At 36.9% G+C, this 21,749-nt stretch overlaps 1 pseudogene; it reads left to right on the top strand.

Moving 5' to 3' along the window:
- The first annotated feature begins 16,890 nt into the window (after positions 1-16,890).
- Positions 16,891-21,749, top strand: part of LOC138147881 (olfactory receptor 6C2-like) — a 47,956-nt pseudogene continuing 43,097 nt past the window's right edge.

Raw genomic sequence — 21,749 nt, 5'->3', positions numbered from 1 at the left:
TTTCAATATGTTATGATGTGCATTGTCCATAGCTGGTTAATTAAGAGTTGATGGTATACCTGTTACAGATGCAGCCTAAAATTTAAGTATTTCTGCATTGGCAGAGGCCTTTCCCAGCTTGGCCAACTCAACTCATCAGGGTCTGAAATAAATCCCAGTAACCGATAACATAAACATCCCTTTAAAATAGCAAAGTGTTTTCTCCTACATGTAAGATGTCATGAAGCATATGGCTCACAGGGCAGGAGATCAGAGAAAGTGCTATAAATTATCCAGCAATAAGAATGATAGTTTCCTGGGGCTGTTTTTCATCGACTATGCAGATGTTGGTCCCTGATGTTGTTGGTTGTAGCTGAAGCATTGTAATCATTGTAATGTGTGTGTATGGGGGATGATTTCACAATGTTGTGTCACCAGTTGGTGCTGTTACCTTGGGGATACCATCAACCCTTCAGATCAAGTGAGATGCATGGACAGATTTATGGCTATCCTGTTCAGTCACATTGCATGCGATTCTGACAAGACCACACCCTCAGCTCAAGTACACAGTATAAGGGAGCACGGGAACTATCAGAACTTGAAAAGCCAAAATGAATCACTGTGAGACTCTTGAGTCTCTCCCACATACCTTGTTTCTCTAAGGAAGATATGAAGCCCCCATCACATAGAAGATTATATATACACATATGTATATGCAATATATGTCATCTATGTGGAAGATTTATTTAGAAAATTATATATATATATATATATATATATGAATACAGTTTATCATGTTGTACTAGATCACGGACATTACGCTAATTGATTTCTCTTGAATAAGAATATACAGGATCACAAGGTGTGATAGCATAATCCCTAAAACTGATAAATCACTTGAACTCAGAGAGGTACGGTGGGACTGAAACTAATTGGCTGTTTGCACTAACACTGGCATCAATATGGTAGACCCTCAGGGGTTTCTTAGAGGTGCCTACTAATAGGGAAATCTATGAATAAAAACCAAGCAATTAACTTTAAGGAGTAGGGTGCCACCAGGCTGCTTAAGGAGGGGTGAACTAGCCAGGGTCAGAAATGGAGTGGGCTAATGCTTCCATGCTGATGAGCAGAAGGATTGGGCCTTGAGTGGCCTCTGCTCTGCTAGTCTGAGTGAGAAAGGGAGAACAAATCTCCAAAAAAAAAAAAATCCATAGGATCCCCTTATCACTATTGGGAAATACTTCCTAGTGATCTCTGCCAATAGGGAAAAATCTATGAATAATAATCAAACAATTAACTTTCAGGTAGTGCTTTGTGATTTACAAAGTTCTTACCTCACAACCACCCTGCAAAATAAGGGTTATAATGCTTCATTAACTTACTTACAGTTGGTCGTGAGGAAAGTGCTTTGAAAGTGCAAAATTCAAATATGAACTATTTTTCCAATGATCAGTCAATCAATCATTAAATATCTATTAAGCACCTACTGTGTAAAAGAATCAAAGGAGTCAAAATTGTAAGTTACCTAAAGGGCAATGGAAAGAAGGATGCCAGGTATGTGTGAAGCTGTAGCAAATTCTCAAGGATTAAGTTATAGTTGAGCAAAAAGAGGGCAAGCTAGTTTTTTAGGATTCAATTCAATTCAATAACCAATTATTAAGCAACTACTATGTAGTAGGCACTATACTAAATGTTGGGAATATAAATAAGAAAAAGACAGTCCCTGCCCTCAAGGAATTTATAATCTAAGCAGTGAATATGATTATATATACACAAAAGGAGGTTGGAAAGCAGGTGGGAGTAGGACACAACACTAGGGGTTGTGGGGGCTTTTTGTTTCATGGAACTGAAACTAGGCAGAGTAGTAGATGAAAAGTAGAGGGAACAGGGAGAATCCAGTTTCTATCCTCTATAAAGGAAGGTTTTGGGAGCAGTTTGGTACTTCACCCTCTAGCCCTCTACTCAGAGGAGAGTGGTGTCAATCAAGGCTTGATGATGAGGTTAGGAGTGATGAGCTTATCCAGGGAGGGACATTTTGCAGCTCTGCCTAGTTTCAATTTAGGAGATAGAGATATGGAATTAGACTTGTAATTTCACTGGTATGAGGAAACTCCCTCTATCAATGCAGTTTGTTTTTTTCCTCCACAAGTCATAGTCTTAGAAGAGTAGCCTAGACTAACTGAACGACTGGTCCGGGGTTATAAAGCCAGTTTGTAATAGAATCAGGATTTGAACTCAGGTGTTCTTGCCTCTGAGACCTGCTCTCTATCCATTATAATACACCACCTCTTACATACAATATTGAGATATAATAGACAGTCCAAGTATTGTAGAAGTGCTAGAAGTATATTATATAAGGATATGGTATAGAAGGGCCAGGTGGATTTTTTAGCACAGAGATCTCTGGAGCCTGTGCATGGCACCTCCAGGCCAGAACAGCTCTATTTGTTATATCTTATTGTGGCCCTCTGTACCACATCTCACCAAAGTCCACAAAGGATTAAAAAAAATTCTATAATATTCAAAGTGTGAAAAGTAAGACCTTTAGTTTTTTTTTTCGTAGAGAATTTACAAAGTACCCCAAACAGGAAGGATCAGGTGGGGAGGGGTTGTGATCTACACTAGTGAAATCACACGGGCTTCTAGGTCTTTGAGTAAGAAAAGAGGAAAGTGGAGGTACATGTTCTCACCTTAATGTTTCAATGCCATTCTTTCCCAAGAAATCTAAGTATTTGCTGGATACCTTAAGGCCTCCTTTAAATTCCAAATAAGGCTCTTGAGCTTTCAAATAATCCTCCTCCCATAGTATTGAAAGCCCCCCAAGTATTGAACTGCATTAATTCAGCACATCCATTGCACACTTTCTCTTTAGGAAGCACCACAGAAGATGAAAAGAAAGGTAAGAGTTTGGCCTCTGACCTCATGGTGCTTACCATCTAATAGAAAAATCTAGGTTTAGTTATCTTACTGTTTCTCAGAGGAGATTTTTGAGATTTCTTTTTGGCTGTAAAAACTATAACTGTCAATCGAAGTTGGGCTGGAGATTAGTGAAGGTGGACCTTTGGATTGAATTCTCTTTATATATGTCTCTATTATCTTAGCAGTAAAAAGGCAGGCTGGTGAATCTCTTTCACTTGGTTGAATACTCAAGGTCCTGAGACATCCTGTTAGCCTTGGCTCATGAGTCATATCTTCTTCAACACTTCCAAAGATCTATATGAGTACAAAGAAGTACTGATAAAGATTTAACATCTGACTTTTTAAGAAAAAAAAAACGTACTCATGACACATTTTCAAGTTTAATCTGCATTATTAACATCTACCTCACTTTCTTAAGTCAACAATCAGCAAAACAAAAAAAAAATCAAGCCCTGGTTTATGTTTGCCAGTTTCTGAGATGTAAATGCTTCCATTGAAAATTTAATAATCAGCTTTCTGGGACCAGTATGAATTGGTTTTGGCATACCCCTGGTACTCCCTCTACTGATGCAGGTTACATCTCCTCCATGATTCTTCATGAATAGTTGTAGGTAAAGAGCAACAACAACGAATTTCTTACCAACCTTTTGGTAAGCTAGGCTAGACCTTGCATGGTAGACATACTGTTTATTGCCAAGCTGGATAAAAAGAACCATTTCCCTTTCATTTTTCTTTATTTGTGATCTGGGAAAAGGAACTATTAATACTTATAACTGACATATTGAAAGACACTTTGAAGCTTTAAAAGCATATATGTAGATATATGTGTGTATATATTATGTAACATATCATGCATAAGTTATATGCTACAATATATTATCGATAGATTATATATGCATGTATACGCACATGTAATCTTATTTAAGCTTCACAACAATCCTATAAGGTAGAGATATTATGATGTCCATTTTATAGAGGAGGAAACTGAGTCAGACAGAGGTTAAGTGACTTGCTCCAGGGTTACACAGCTAGTAAATATCTTGAGGTGGGATTTGAATCTAGGTCATCCTGACTCCATGTGAAGTATTCTAGCTTTACCTTCTCCCAAGATTTAAATTCAATTTAAATTAACATGTTGTGAAACAATATACATTGAAAATGACTGACTTAAGCAACTTAAATGTTTGTATGAATGGGTAAGAATATTAAAAAGAACTTTTTTTTCAAATTCCTTGGCAGAGCAAAAGTCACACGTCTTTGGTTGAATTCAAGAAAATTCTTCGCATGAATAGTACTCTCTGTATTGGGGCATGCATTACGTGGTCTGCCAGTGACTGCTATACCTGTGACAGTTTATTACCTACCCAGTTCCTGTCTTGGTTTCCTTGATGAGCTTACAGCATGTGTCACTATAACTTATGAGAGGAGGTGAGTGGAAAAGCTCTTCAAAAATGAGTCATTATGAGCATTTGATTTTCCAAGATTTTAAAGTCAGGGCTGTTAAGTACTCAAGGGGCCAAGAAAGAGAGAAAAAAAAAGATTTATGCCAGGCTGATGGAAAGATCATGTGAATGACAGTGGCAGTCCAATGATTTGCTCTGGAAAATGAATTAAGCTTAACGTTCACTCAAGTATATGCTATTTGTAGCTTAATCAAAGTGGGACTAAATGAGATGTTCTTCCAAAACAACCTGATGGCCATTAAAAGTAGGACAAGATAAAGAGGAGATGCTGCCTTCAAAGCAATGCGGTGTCATGAATAGAAAGATCACTGGATCATGAGTTAGGAGCCCTGAAGATGAATCTTGGATTTCTCCCATTAATTAGCTGTGTGATCTTGGGCAAGTTACTTTACTTCTCTATTTCTCCATCTCCTGGTCTGTAAAATAAAAAGTTTGGGCTAGGTGACTTGTAGGGTCTTTTCCAGCTTTAATGTTCTGTGAGCAAATCCAGGTAAAGGAGAGAAGTCTGTGCAGGTAAGTTTCTCCCCCTTGCCACATTTCAAGAAAGAATTCAGGGACAAGCCCAATCCAGAAATCCTCTGGTTCAGAGGTCTTGAATTTTTATTTCTACAGAGGCACCTCCCTTTGACATCAGATTAAATTTCATAGGCTTTAAAAAAATGTTTTTCAGTGTGAAAATTTTCCTTCTCTACGTGCCCCACAGCCAGGGTATGGAACCTGAGATGAGCTTCAGAGGATGAGAGATTCTTAGGGAATTGCAAAGATATTGTTGAAAGCCTTCAGGGCCTCCTGGCCTTTATTCAGGAAGCCCTGAGCTAGAATGTTGGTAGCAAAATCACAGGAGGAAAGAGACCTTTTGCCATGTAACCTACTAGAAACCTGAATCCAACTGCCTAATTTCACTTCCCAAAATTGCAGGAAGGCTTCTATATCCTTTTAGAACCAACCTTTCCCTGACCTTGGTCAGGCTGATAAAATGGGTGTAAATGTTGAAAGAAAATGTCTCTTCAGGTAGTAGCTTGGTTCTAAGTGACTAAGAACTATTGGTAGGTTTATGTGCCAAATAAGATTCAGACATTGGCTAGGTTCTGAGCAGATTGTGATCATTAAGGGAGAGAACTGCTCCAAACCAACTGGGGATGATGCTTGCCAGGAATAGGAGCAGCCTTGGAAAAGGTAGCTTATATTCATGTGATCCAAGAGGCACAACAATTTTGAGTAGTAATCAATCAATTGATAAGCATTTATTAAGGACCTAAGTGTCAAGGCATTCTATTAAGCTCTGGGGATATGAACACAAAATATGAAACAATTCCTGCTCCCACTTCCCAATCTTCTTAAATCTTATGACCTTTTGCCACGTTACCCACTACAAACCCTGAATCCAACTGCCTAATTTCCAACTGCCTTTTCGCTGTACTTCAGTCACAGAAGAGATCTAGCCACAAGTGACCCACTTCCCTAATTAGAAACTTTGACATTGCTCTGACCATCATTTCCTATCATCATTCCACTTCTCCCTGTGCCTTGACCTTTCTAAACCTAGTCTTTGTCTTTATTGAGACCTTCAATTCCTCCACCCTTAAGTCCTATTTCCTGATCTGACTTCACTTTCCTCTCTAATTTTAACTCCTAGTTGGCCATTTCAACTCTATGCTGTTCTCTGCTCTTGAATTCTTGCCCCTCCTCCCATCCACACTAATCTCTTGCTAAACCTCAGCTCCATGCTATTCCCACTGCCTGCCTCCTTTGTTCCTATTTACAAGCTGCTAAATGCAGCTAGGTCAAGTGTGGGTACATTACAAATTCATGTAATCCAACCTCAACTGTGCCTTTAGTGCAAAGTCCTTTTGTCCCACCCTAATTGATTCCTTCTAACCCTTCTCTTCCCTACCTAATGATTGATGGAGGAATCTTCACATAGATAGTCAAAATTAAAATCTAACTCAGATACTTACTAGATGTACTACCTTGGGCAAATCACTTAATCTCTGTTTGTCTCAGTTTTCTCAACTATATTATGGGGATAATAATAGGACCTACCTTGCAAAAAAGGTTGTTTTGAGGGTCCAGTGAGGTAATATTTGTAAAATGCTTGGCACAGTTCCTGGCACAAAGGTACTATATAAATGTTAGTTGTTATTATTTTTATTTCCCTTTTTGATGAAGTCAAATGTCTGGATGAAATAAAATAAAATATAACAAAACAAAGAAAAAACCCTCCAAAACCTCAGACCCCAAAACTTCCAAATCCTACTTCTTAGCACAGGGTCATAGCTTTTGAATCGGAAGGTTCTCAGAATTCAACCTAGTCCAATGTCCTAATTTTGTAGATGGGAAAATTGATGCCTAATGAAGTTACATCACTTACTCAAGGTCAACAGGTAGTGAGCATTGGAGGTGGGAATTGGATCTAAGTCCTCTGTCTTCAGAGTCAATGTTCTTTCCATTTTAATATGCTGACATAATAGATGTTTAATAAATGCTTGTGGAATTGAATTAAGTTGAAATGCAGTAGAAAATGAAGGGGGTAGATTGGCACTCAGTGATAACTCAGAACAGGAAGAGAAGGAAAAGACCAGTAGACACCAAGGCAGCATCCTTACAATTGATTAGGCAATCAGACTAACCATCTGATGTGTCTTTTCTTTCAAAATCTTAGACTGGTCTGAAATAAATTTTGGGCATCTTTTTGGGTTCTGTGTATTTAATGATATGATCTGTCTTTTTTTTTTTTTGCTTTTTTGGAGGGCAATTGAGGTTAAGTGACTTGCCTAAGGTCACATGGCTAGTTTTTGTGTTAAGTATCTGAGGCCATATTTGAACTCAGGTCCTCCTGACTCCAGGGCCGGTGCTCACTCACTGAGCCACCTAGCTGCTCCGATATGGTCTTTCTTATAGCACAGGGCAGCTACATATGAAAGAAGTACTTTGCTCCTTGACTCACCTGCTCCATGCTACTTTTTGTGACCTGGATTAATATATTGCAGTGAAATAACTTAACATTGCATTATTGGTGCTTGGATGCAAAGGAGGATTGCTCATTTAGAGACATAATGCAATGTTAAGTTATCAAGCCTGGAAGGAATTTATGGCATTAACAAAGAATAGAAAAGAAAAATACTTTAAGTCCCCTGTTCCTCTTAAGAAGTTGTAAATGGTTACTTTTACAGGGCCCAAATATTTACAGCACACAAGAAGGAACTATAACAATAATGCATTCCAAGCTGGAGTTTATATATTTTATATGTCTTGTGAAGTTCTTAGGGTGATAGCAATAGAGGGAGGGGGACATTTTATTTCAAATAAATAGACTTTCTGCTTTTAGTTACATATTTTAGAGACTCTTCTCATGGAATTGGACAGTAGCGCTGAAAACTGAAATGGGGGAAAAAGAGATCAAATCAATTACATCAGCTGCTTAGTATAAACCTGTAGTCACTCCTGCCTGGAGCTCTCCTATTTACATGCAAGTGTATTTTTGAATTGCTAATTGTTTGTCATATATCAAAATGACTTAAGGCTACTCAGTTTCTACGACAAAAAATATATTAAGTGTTCTAAATCCATGATCCTATGTTCAAGGCCCTATTCAAACATTATCATTGACAATACCAAATTCAACAACAACAAACCTGGAATGGAAGCTTGAGTGGACAGTGAGCATATTCCTTTATAGTTTGAGTAATGATGGTTAAAACTGTTGAATGGTGTTTCAGTAATTACTGAACATATCCTCGAAAGGAGGGCACTTCTCTCCTTTGCTTGTCAATTTAACTTAGTGTTTGAAAGAAAGAGATTGGAGTTTCTGGAGGCTGTCCTACACTCATAAAATGAAGGGGAGAATTGGGTCATTCATTTTAATCATCTAAGCTAAAAACGACATCTACTTGAATTATTAATATAATTGCTTGAATATTCCATTTGACTATGAGCATACTGATGTAGTCTGAGAGATAGAAGAACCAGAGAAGTCTCCATTCTTGTATTTTGTGCTCAGTGTTTGGCTTACGTCTTCCAGAAAGCCATCTTTTATAACAAAGATTTTTTAAAAATGATAGCATAGTTCAGCAAAACTGTCATTATACTGGAAAAAAGAAGCCTTACATAGATGCAATGTTCCACACCTGTGGATCTCCCACTTCCATACAGGAGTTGTGGTAGGTGTTTTCTCATGTCTCTTCTTTGGGAATTCTGACATTCATTTCTGATTGTTTTGTGGTGATCATTCTTTCCATTTAAATTGTCACTTCACTTCTCACAACTTCAGTTTTCTCTTCTGTAAAATGGGATAATAATAGATTTCTTTTCCCCCCATCCTAAAAAAAGTAAATACAAGGTGGTGCAGTGGAGAAAGTGTCAGGTCTGGAGTCAGGAAGACTCTTCTTCCTGAGTTCAAATCTCGTCTAATTAGCTGTGTGATCCCAGGGTCACTTAACCCTGTTTGCCTCAGTTTCCTCATCTGTAAAATGAACTGGAGAAGGAAATGGAAAACCATTCTAATATCTCTGTCAAGAAAACCCAAATGGGATCACAAAGAGTTGGGTATGACTGTAAAAAAATGACAAGAAGTTAGATGCAAGGTAGTTTGTGAGGGAGAGTACAACCAGATGGGGAGATCACAAAAATCTCCATGCAGAAGATAATGTTTGAGCTGCATCTTAAAGGAAGAGAGGGATTCTATGACATGAAGATAAGGAGTGAATGTATTCTAGATGTGGGTGACCATGAGGGCAAAGGCACAAAGACCAGAGATGTATTTTTTTTTTCTGCTAGGAATACAGGGATGGACAGTTTGGCTAGATCATAGGATGTAGGAGGGGAAATATTGTACAATAATGTTGAAAAGATAAAGTGGGAGGGGCGGCCAGGTGGCTCAGTAAGTAAGAGCACCGGCCCAAGTTGGGATGACCTGGGATTGAATCTGGGCTCTGATACTTAGCACCACACCCAGAAATAACTGGCCATGTAACCTTGAGCAAGTTACTTAACTCTGATTGCTTATTTAAAAAAAAAAAATAAAGTGGGGCCAGGTAACATAGGACTTTAGAAGCTAAATGGAGAAGTTTATATATGATTCCAAAGGCAATAGGAAGTCATTGATATTGATTCACATGATCAGAGCAGTGCTTAATGAAAAATTACTTTGGCAGCAGCATGTAGCCCAAGGTACAGAATGAGAAATAACAATGTCTGTAAGATATTCTAAACATTTTAGATGAAAAAAAAATGATGTAGGCAATAATCTGGTACTCATTAAAATGGCAGATTCAGCCATGTTAAATGAGTCAAGCTCATGTGCCCATTTCCCCCCTATGGTAATGTTTCTTGGATTTGTACTTGTTTCAGTAATGACTGGAAATGACTAGAAAGGTGTACTATTTGTGCAGATAATTAATGGTCACATAATTAAATCTGCCATTTAAACACCTTAGCATACTCCTCCCAAACTCTAACAACTTACTCAGTGCCCAGGGGAGGATTACTGAATCCACTGTTTATAGCATGTAGAAGGGTCTACTCCTAGAAACCTCAGTTACTCAGTTACCCTATTAATGCTGTGCAAACAGATTTCACCCCACAGTCTAAATACCCACTAAAATGTCTTATATTAGAGATTTTAGATAGCTAATTGCCATATTTATCAAAGTGCAATAGAGACCATTACCATATAAGAATATATTCAATTACATCCAATTTCAATCACCCAAAGAACCAAGAATTTTGGAAGTTTTTTGTGTATGTTCTATTACCATATAAGAATATAGCATGAGGCTGCACAGAGGATAGATAATTGCCTTATATTTAGTTTTTCCATCACATTCAGGCTTGGGAAATGATTTCTTTCTGTGATTTGTGATAATATTTGGGAGACTGGTCATGTACCATGTCATAAGATGGTAGATTCATGAATGAAGAGAGTATTGGGAAAAGAAGCTGACCTTTCTTAGGTCTAGAGAAAACCTCATTCAGACTGTGGCCAACGCAGTTTTCCTAACTGAGCTCTTTCAATAATAAACTTTCCCCTCTAGTCCTCACCTCACCAGGTAAGGAAATATGGAGAGGAATGCTTAGGCAGCCTCAGGCTGACTTTGAGAATTTAAAGAAGATGCCAATTTTATTTGGTTCCAAGAGGATGGCTTGCTTTTTATGAGAAAGTGGGCGGGGATCATTTTCATGGGAATTAGTTTTTTGGCTCTGTCCATAGGTACCATAAAACATTCCTAAAATTATGATTTCTATTTTGGGCTATGTTCCAAAGATTTAAACTCTCTGCTAACTCCTGAGATGGATGACATCTACTTGAGTGGCCTAATCAAATATAATCCATATGACTGGATTAAAAGCGATGTGTCTCATCTGAAGGCCAAAATATCATTGTATTTTCTATCCTAACATGCTCATTTTTAAAAGGCCTGTCCTGTAAACCTGCATATTTATAGGTGTATGTGTACACTTTGACAGATGATTAACTTTTGGATGACAGGAACTCATTAAATTGTCTACTAAGGGATGGAGAATTTGGATTCTACACTATTGGATAAATCACATGGATAAAATTATGGATCCTCAAATCATGAACTGAGTCTGTATGTATATGTTCACTGAATCGTAGGATTTTAGATCTGGTAGTTAGATGATACAGTTTACCAGTCCCATTTTACAGATGAGGAACTGATGACCCAGAAAAGTCATATAAATTTTGATTAAGGTTATTTAGATGACAAAGAGGAGATTTGAACTGAGGCCTTTTGACTCCAAATCCATTTCACTTTCCACACCACAAACATATACAGGAGGTCTTTATTTTCAAAGGTCAGCTGGCACCTGCAAAAGACCAACATCTCATTGTAAATACTGAAAAATGATTTGGTTGGGATTTTATCTTGAAAAATGAAACTAAAAATTATTAAAATACATTTTATTTTATATTTAACAAAATCAGGTAACAATTTCATTAATACATCAGTTCTTAGACTGAAAAATATTTAATAAATTGTTGATTTGGGGAAAGTATATTTATGGAGAAATTATATGATATTGTGGGATGATATCTTCACTTCCTATTTGACTTTTCTCATCATAAAGAGGGGTCATTGTTAAAAAAATAATTCAGGGCTTCATTAATTTTCCCAAGAGTTTCTCTTGATCCTTTGATATTAAAATAATTCTCTTTTGAAACAGCTATGTACAATTAATGGGAGACTGACCCATGAAGTTGTAGACCTTGACAGATGGGTGCAGATAGATGCTGGTGTAAAGTGATAAAGGATGTTTGAATGGGGCTTAAATTTATAAGAAGTTAAGTCATTAGTGAATAATTTCCTGTGATGAAGGCTTTTTCTTTCTTCCTTACGCAACCTTCTAAGGAAGCAGTATGGTATACTTTATAGAGAATAGGCCTTCATGTCAGGGTTCAAGTCCTGCCTCTCACAAAATACTGACTGTGTGGTTCTAGACAAGATCCTTACTCTTTCAGCACCCCATGCAAATCTCTGTCTACAAGATGCAGACAATCACAGGGTTGCACAGTATCTTACAAAGGTCTAGACCAAAGCAAAATGCAACCTTGTAACCATGTGTGTGTATGTATACAAACATATATACACATTCTGCATAAAGTAGAGCTCAAACTGTAGAATTTTAATATTTGGTGAGAATTTTAACATTACATTAGTCAGAGAGGTTTCTCTTGATATTTGTATTTTATGGCTAAAAACTGAAGTGATTATCTTCCACAGATAAACACGAACACATTAAAGAATTAGAATTCTGTTTACTGCCTTATTCTAAAGAATAATCATTTGTTGATTTAAATAAAACTCTATAACTTCATTATATAAAAACTTTTTTTTGCCAGCATTCAATCTGAATGAAATAGCTTTACATCTTCTAATAAAGTTTCCTCCATTGGTAGGTGTTCATGATTATAATGAGGATTGTAGACTATTTCAAACAAACAAATGATTAGACTTGATTACAGAAGTTAAAACATGTCCTTAATTAATATATTCATTAATTGATCTTTCCTTCCTGAGGAAGCAGAAGTAGCCGTTTCTTGAGAGATTAGATATTGAATGTGTAATATGGAGATGGTGAAGGATCTAGAGAGTGAGAAGGGAATGAAAGAAGCTACAATTTGACTATGGAGAGCAGAGATAGTCTGGGAAGAAATAAAGTAAATAGTTGAACACAAAAGGTTAAGGAGTGCCAGAAGAAGATTTTGGAGAAGAAAAAACCCATTCAATACAATGTCAGAACAGACCCAAGTATAAAACAGATTTCCTTTTTTGTAGAACATTGAGCAAGTTTTCTCTTGTGTTTCCTTTAATGGACTCCTGAGATTTCTCTAGTGCAAACCAATGGACATAATGCCATTTTAAAGCATAGTTTTTAATCTGTGATTTCTGAATAGGGCAGCAGGCAAGGGTCCAAAGACATTTTGAAAAATTGAGGCATTCATTGTCCCAGTCACTAAGACTGTCCATGGTACTGAAGTTTAAAACTAAGTTGGCTTGGGGGTATATCGTAATAATTTAACCTTTAAAATGGTACTTAACTTGTGAAGAACTAAGTGTATTTTCTTCCTTTAATCTAATTTCACAAAATCACAGCACTAACAGCCCTTTAAATAAGAAAAGATTGGTTATAGCACCCTTCTTTTATAGATACAGAAAATGAGGTACTGGGCTATTAAATGACATCTAATTTGGTAATATGCATGCATAATTATATATTTTACATATTTCACACATTTCTATGTATTTCACAGCAAAACTTCTTCAATAATTATACCTCAACTCTGTAAAGAGAAACTGCATTTTAAAGGAAGATTTCCTTGATGGGATTTGTAAAGCAATGTGAACTTCATAATTGCAAAGTATAAAAGAATTTTGTGATAAATATAAAGCTTTTTAAAAAAAGTATATGTTGCCATTGTAGATGCATGGATTATAACTCAAATTTCCACATTTTAACATACACAAAAAACTTCCAAAATTCTTGGTTCTCTGAGTAATCAAAATTGAATACAAGTTCTTTAAAGTCAGAGATGGAGAGAAAATTCTCTGTAGTGAATAGAGAGCTAGCTTTAGGAAGACCTGAGTTCAGGTTCTGTCTATGATCCATATATTGACTGTGTGACCCTGAAAAAGTAACTTAGTTCCCCAAACAATCTTCTAAGATTCTAGGGATATTGGGGAACTCTACAAAAATTATTGATCTGTATTGGTAGGAGGAATTTCCTCACCTGCAACTCCATACACCAATGAAATCATAGACATAGTTCAAGAAACCAAAACAAAACAACAAACCTTCCACAGTGCTTGGTTCATAGTAGGTATTTAATAAAGACTTGTTGAAATGAAATGGAAGTCAAGGAACTACCGTGTTTCCCCGATAATAAGACCTGTCCTGAAAATAAGCCCTCTCCTTACGGTGTAAGATTCCTCTAAAATAAGCTCTCCCCTGAAAATAAGCCCTATTGAGATTGCTACTGTAGTGGAAGGTGATCCCCTGTGCTACACGCTACATTACGGTACCCTCTGTATGCACCGTCCCCCCCTCCCTCCCCCCGGGTGAAAGGCACGCCGCGCTCCGAGCTGCATCCAATCAGAGCTGCAGCAGTGAGCGTGTCATCCTGTTCTTTATTGAATTCATTATTGAATAAAGGTACATTTTTTGTTCACATTTACCTGTTTATTAAAATTGCTGTCAATGTTCATTAAAATAAGCCCTCCCCTGAAAATAAGCCCTCTGGTGTTTTTCTGTCCAAAAAAATTAATAAGACAGTGTCTTATTATTGGGGAAACACGGTATGATAAGATTAAAGATGAGAGTTCTCAGCAAGGAAATTTAGTAGAATGTAAACTGCAACATGTCAATATGGAAGATGGAAGACATGTTAGAAATTATTGGTCTTCACAGAGGTTGCAAATTGTATTTAGGTAATTAAAAAATAAGTAAAGGAGAGATTACAGGATCTGGGGAGAGATGGCTGGGAATTATCTGTATACATATAATTTGTGCTCAAGCTTGGAGCCAAGTTAGAGAGACATTCTTACTGAGTTTGCTTTTGTCTTCAGTCCAGATAAGTGTTAATGATACTTCTGACACATGAGGTGGTCTGTTTTTCTGGAATGAATCAAGACGCATCTGCTATTGATCATATAGCCTCAAATGCAGCAGTGACTGCAGAGGTTTTCTAAATTTATTTTCTCTTGATCTGACTGGGTAGTAAATGCCTGCTTGGTGTCCTTAAATAACTCACTGCTTATTTCTCTCTGAAAACATCTATCTCTGCCTCTCCACAATTGGGACCAGTTTACAAATTCCACTAAGGACATGGCCAATGACAAACTTAATGTTCTGTTTCTTTTCTTTTTTAAAAAAATGTTTAATTTTAGTTTACACCATTCATTTTCACAAGATTTTAAGTAACAAATTTTCTCCCCATCTTTCCCCTACCCACCACCCCAAAACAGCAATCCCACTGTAAACCCCCTCCCCAGTCTTCTCTCTCCTATATCTTCCCCCCATTTCCCTTCTGACTTTCTGGTAGGGCAAGATGGATCTCCATACCCCAGTACCTGTTTGTCTTATTTCCCAGTTGCATGTAAAAAAAATAATATATATTTTTAAATATTTGATTTTAAAACTTTGAATTCCAGATTCTTTCCCTTCCACTCTTACTGGGAATATAAGCAATTCAATATAGGTTGTGTAGCTATGCAAAACATTTCCATAGTGGATATATTGTGAAAGACTGACTAAGTTTTCCTCCATCCTATCCCACTCCCCACTTCTCCTTCTCTACTTTGACCCTGTCCTTTTTCAAAGGTGTGTGCTTCCAACTACCCTTCTCCCCCAAACCTGCCCTCCCCTCCATCACCCCCACTCTCATCCCCTTCCCCTATACTCTCCTATAGGGCAAGATAGCTAATTAAGTATGTATGTCATTCCCTCCCTAACCCATATTCAATGAGAGTAAAGTTGACCCATTCCCTTTTGCCTTCTTGTTCTTCCCCTCCATTGAAACAGTTTTCCCTTGCCTCTTCTATATGAGATAATTTACCCCATTCTGTCTCTCCCCATCTCCTCTCATTGTATTCCTCTCTCACTTCTCAATTTCACCTTTTAAATATCATCCCTATTTAATTGATCCTGTGCCCTCTGTCTATGTATACCTGTACACATATATACACAGACTCACATATGTATTCATATGCACATATACCCTCCTATATAGACAAATATATGTATGTGTACATATATATATATATTTATATACATACATTTATGTTCCCTTCAACAATCCTCATACTGAGAAAAGTTCCATAAGTTACAATTATCATTTTTCAATGTAGGCATGTAAATAGTTCAACTTTGATAAGTTCCTTATGATTTCTTTTCCCTGTTTACCTTCTCTTGCGTCTTGTATTTGAATGTCAAATTTTCTATTCAACTCTCATTTTTTTTCATCAAGAATGCTTGAAAATCCTCTATTTCATTGAATGACCATATTTTCCTCTGAAATATTATACTCAGTTTTGCTTTGGTAGGTGATTCTTGGTTTTAATCCTAGCTCCTTTGACCTCTGGAATATCATATTCCAACCCTACAATCCCTTAAAGCAGCAGCTACTAGGTCTTGTGTTATCCTGATTGTGTTTCCCCACTATTTGAATTGTTTTTTTTTCTTGGTTGCTTATAATATTTTCTCCTTGATTGGTAACTCTGTAACCTGGCTATGATATTCCTAGGAATTTTCTTTTTGGGATCTTTTTCTGGAGGTGATCAGTGAATTCTTTCAATTTCTATTTTGCCCTCTGGTTCTAAAACATCAGGGCAATTTTCTTTGAGAATTCCTTGAAGGATGATTTATAAGTTCTTTTTTTGATCATGGCTTTCAGGTAGTCCAATAATTTTAAAATTATCTCTCCTGGATCTATTTTCCACATCAGTGCTTTTTCCAATGAGATATTTCACATTGCCTTCTATTTTTTCTTTCTTTTTTTTTTTACGAGTGACCCTACTTAATATAACATTTAAAGTTTAACAGAGTAAACAATGTAAATAGTATTAACTTCATTTTACAGATGAGAAAAAGTAAACTCCAAGATCTTCCACAATCACAAGTAATAAGCATCACAGCCAGGAATGCAAAACAAGATGTCCTGACCCTCTGGTGTGTGGTTAAGGAAACTGAAGGGTGTTTAAGTTTTGGGTGAAAATTAATGAGATCTGTTAAAAGGAGTAAATGCAAGGATGTTGATTAATACAGAGATGTAAGAGGAATATATGTAGATAGAGGGTATTGCATGCTCGTTAAAGAAAATAATCTCAAAACAAACTTCTTAATCTCCCTAATACATAGATGACATATACTCAGGTCAACATATTAGTGATACTGTTCCCAATCAAATAAAATGAAGGTCCAACAACACCTTGCCTGACTTTTTCATCTGATTCCCAGAGCTTATACATTTTGTCACCTTTCTCAACACATCTAATCTCTCTCTTCTTTTATACACAGGTCAATCAGAAGTCAGGGATGAGAAACCATACAGGGATAACATTATTTATCCTTCGAGGACTGACAGATGATCCCCGACTAAAGGTTCTAATTTTTATCTTTCTCTTTTTCACATATGTTTTGAGCATAGTTGGGAACCTGATCATCATCACCCTCACCTTGATGGATGCACAACTTAAGACACCCATGTATTTTTTCCTGTGAAACTTTTCAATTTTAGAAGTGGCCTTCACAACTGCCCATATTCCCAGATATCTCTACAGCTTGTCAGTTAGTGACAATACCATTACCTATAATGCTTGTGTTGTCCAAATATTTTTTTGTCATCCTTCTTGGGTCAACAGATTTTTTCCTTCTGGCCACCATGTCCTATGATTGCTATGTGGCCATCTGCAAACCTCTGCACTACACATTCATCATGAACAGCAAAGTCCTCCTGAGCTCTTGGCTGGCTGGGTTGATGATCATCCTCCCACCAATTAGCTTAGGCCTTCAGTTGGAATTCTGTGATTCCAATATTATTGATCATTTTGGCTGTGATGCATTTCCCATATTAAAGATTGCATGTTCAGATACACAATTTATAGAGAAGATGGTTTTGATCTTTGCTGTGTTGACCCTGATTATCACTTTACTCTTAGTGTTTTTGTCCTATGCACACATTATCAAGACAGTTCTCAGATTCCCCTTTGCCCAGCAAAGGAAAAAGGTCTTTTCCACTTATTCCTCCCACGTGATTATCATCTCCATCACTTATGGCAGCTGCATCTTCATCTATATCAAACTGTCTTCTCAAGCTTCTCTTGCTTCTTGTATCTGAATGTCAAATTTTCTATTCAACTCTGTTTTTTTCATTAAGAATGCTTGAAAGTCCTCTATTCCACTGAATGACCATATTTTCCCCTGAAACATGATACTCAGTTTTGCTGGGTAGGTGATTCTTGGTTTTAATCCCAGCTCCTTTGACCTCTGGAATATCATATTCCAAGCCTTTCAATCCCTCAGTGTAGAAGCTGCCAGATCCTGGGTTATCCTGATTGTGTTTCCACAATATTCAAATTGTTTCTTCCTGGCTGCTTGAAATATTCTCTCCTTGATCTGGGAATTTTGGAACCTGGCTATAATATTCCTAGGAGTTTTCTTTTTGGGATCTTTTTCAGGAGGTGATCAGTGGATTCTTTCAACCTCTATTTTGCCCTCTGGTTCTAAAACATCATCTAAAAGATTCTAAAAGTTTTCCCTGAGAATTTCTTGGAGGATGATTTCTAGGTTCTTTCTTTGATCATGGCTTTCAGATAGTCCAATAATTTTTAAATTCTCTCTCCTGGATCTATTTTCCAGGTCAATGGTTTTTCCCACGAGATATGTCACATTGCCTTCTATTCTTTCATTTGTTTGGATCTGTTTAACATCTTGATTTCTCTTAAAGTCACTAGCTTTCCTTCGCTCCATTCTAAAGCTGAGGGAATGATTCTCCTCATTGAGCTTTTGAGATTCTTTTTCCATCTGGCAAATTCTGCTTTTTAAGGCATTCCTCTCCTCATTGCTTTTTTGAGCCTCTTTTGCTAATTGAGTTAGTCTGTTTTTTAAGGTGTGATTTTCCTCAGTCAGGCTGTTAACTCTCATTTTGTAATTTTCTTGCATCTTTCTCATTTCTCTTCCCAATTTTTCCTCCACTTCTCTTATCTGCTTCTTAAGGTCCTCTATGGCCTGTAACCAGCTTGGTTGACTGACTGAATTAGCATAATGGCTGCCACATAGTAAGCACTCAGTAAATACTTTTCCATTCCATCATGATATAGGCTATACTTATAAAATAAGATCTTCCTGATGGAGAAAATGTATATAGGTATAACTGAAAAATAGCTACATAAAACTATCATATCAATATATATATTAACTATTAAAGTTTTCCTACATTTCTTTTGATTCAAAGAGGTTTTATTCATTTTTATCATCACCATTCATCTTTGTCAACTTGATTGTCATTCAATGTATACTATGCTATTCAGTATATATTATTCAGTGTTTTCTTTGACAAGGAGGATGATACTCTTTGAACTGGGACGAGAGCAAGAATGAGCCACTAGGCATTGAAACCCAGGATAAGTGAGATGAATATGAGAGCAAAAGATAAGTGGGCATATATAAGATGGGATCTGCCCTCCAATAGTTAGTTCAAGTAATTAGTCCTGAATTTTATTTTAGGATCCTGAAAGTATATTGATCTATCCTTTGTGGTCTTTGAAAAATCCTGGAGATTGGTAGAGGTGTCACTGGCCTAGAGAAGTGAAAATGAATATTGTTCTGGTTTTCCAGAAAGGGATAGGAACCAAGTTAGCAAAGTATAAATCAGTGACTTGGCTTTGATTCTTGATAATTAATATAAAGTGATGGTTCTAATGTGAGATGTAGTCACAGATGGAATAGGCTTCTGTGACATGGTAGAGAAACTCCTGTGGTGATGAGACAAATGAAAATGGGAAGGATGTCTAAACGTAGATTTAATGACAGGCTCCAAAAAGATCTCAATAGGCTAGAACAATAGGCTGAAACTCATAAAATAAAAGTGGATAGAGATAAAGGTAAAGTTCTGCATTTGAGTTAAAAGTTCCATCACGGTTTAGGAGAAGTATAGTTAGACACCACTTTTTTCAAGAAAATCTGGACATTTTAGTGAATGGCAAACTTGATTTGAGTCAAAACTGTGACTTGGTGACCACAAATCCTGATTTGATTCTGGGTTGAAATTGGAGGCATGGCTTGAACAGAGTGTATCTTGAGTACCAGATCAGTTTTGGGAGCCCACTTTTAGGGAGGTGATTCACTACCTGGGCTATAGTCAGAGGAGGGTGACAAAAATGGCGAGAGGATTGGAGGACATGTGATATGTAATTAGTTGAAGGAACTGAGTACGTAACTCTGGAAGAAGAGAAGCTATGTAGGGGCAGGATGACTGTTTCCAAGAATTCAAAGGGGGATTAAATTGGATTTTTTTGGCCTCATAGGGTAGAACCATCAGCAAATTATAGGAAGTTATACAAAGGCATATATAGACCTAATGACAAGGAAAACTTCCTAACAATTAGAGCTATTCCAAAGTGAAATGGGCTGCCCTGGAGTTGGTTGGTTCTTTTTCCCTGGAAGTCTTCAAGTAAAGGCTAGATGACCACTTAGAGAGTATATTGCAGGTGGGTATGGCTTGGATTAAATGGCCTCTGAAGTCCCTCAAACTCACAGGTTTTGTAATTCTGGGGTACTAAATAGTATTTAACATATATAATTATATAGTATTTATGGGATAAAGTTTAATACAAGTCAGATCTAGGGGAAGGGTTAGAGCCTTTACTTGTATCAATGTGATATATAACAAAATATGATAAGGAATATTATATGTAATATACATTATGCAGAAAATTACATTATATATTATACAGAATATAGAATATTATATAATATATTTATTATATGTAATACTATATTTATATAATTATATATATGTAAAATTGGAAGCATTGTCACTTAGGTGGTGCAGGGGATAGAGTGTTGGGCCCACAGTCAGGAAGACTTACTATCCTGAGTTCAAATGTGACCTCAGACACTTACCTGCTGTGTGACTCTGGGAAAATCATTTAGCTTTTTTAGCCTCAGTTTCCTCATCTGTAAAATGAGCTGGAGAAGGAAATGGAAAACCATTCTAATATTTCTGCCAAGAAAACCCCAAATGAGGTCATGGAGAGGCAGACATGACTGAACAATGACTTAATAAAAGCACCATATTTAATGAAAGACACCATGGTATAATGGATAGAAAACTAGATTAGGAGTCAGGAAGACTTAAGTTCAAGTTCCTTCTCTGAGATGTACTGACTGTGTGACCTTAAACAAGTCACTCCCAGTATTCTCTAGGAGTATAAATTACAAAACATGTACAGATCTATATTGGTCGTGGGAGTTTCTTCAGTAAGAGTTAGTTCCCTATGCCAGTGAAATCATAGGTCTGGTAAAAAACAATAAAAGTAATCAGTTAGTCTTATTTGCATTTTTGAAGGCATAGCATTGCTTTTCCTTCTATTAAGCAGAAGGAAATATTTTAGCTGTTGTGAATTAGAAAACAAGCCCTTCTGTGATTTTATCTCTAGCCTAGCACTCCTCAGAGCACTGATTTGACCTAGCATATGTTAGATATTTTGGTGCTACTGGGGGTTATCTAGGGATGGGTCAGAGTCAAGAAAAAATTAGAGGAAAATGTGACCTCATATTTCACCTTTCAACCTTACAACAGTCCTATAAAACAACTTGCAAGTTCAGTTGTGTGAGTAATAGGATGTAAATGAGTGAGAGGTGTAGGGGTGCTGGTGGTGGGAACCTGAAAGATGCTATGGGATGCTTCAGTAAAGTCTCTAGAATCTCATGAATGTCCTACCACTATCACATTCACAGGAATGATGTTCTTTATCCTTGGCCCTCACATTCATGGTGAATTCCAATCCTTAGACTAGGCCAACTGAAACCTAAATTTTGATGGATTCTGAGATGCCTTAGAGACAGTTTGGCCTGGCAGACTTGGCTCTTTGCCATAGACATTTTCATCCTTCTTCTGGATAGATCATTCATACCATTGAGTCAGTGCATTCTCCAGTAACTGTGTTATGGTTGTTATTAGTGTTTGTATTAATAACTCTTTTACAAGTTGCGATCATTTTATTATGATGTCTCATCCTTAATAACCTTTACTGAGTGCTTTCACTTTGCTACAGGGAGTCTGGGTTGTATTCCAGGAGGCCTAATAGGAGAGATTCATCCAATTGCCATTTTCCATAGATGACATTCTGTGTTTTGCCTCCAGACTCT

This window comes from Petaurus breviceps, unplaced genomic scaffold (genome assembly GCF_028583685.1).
Source record: "Petaurus breviceps papuanus isolate PSGF00001 unplaced genomic scaffold, PetGlider_PUasm1.0 90808, whole genome shotgun sequence".
Lineage (NCBI taxonomy): Eukaryota > Metazoa > Chordata > Mammalia > Diprotodontia > Petauridae > Petaurus > Petaurus breviceps.
The sequence above is the reverse complement of the archived record's forward strand: the minus strand, read 5'-3'. Positions and strand labels throughout refer to the sequence as shown.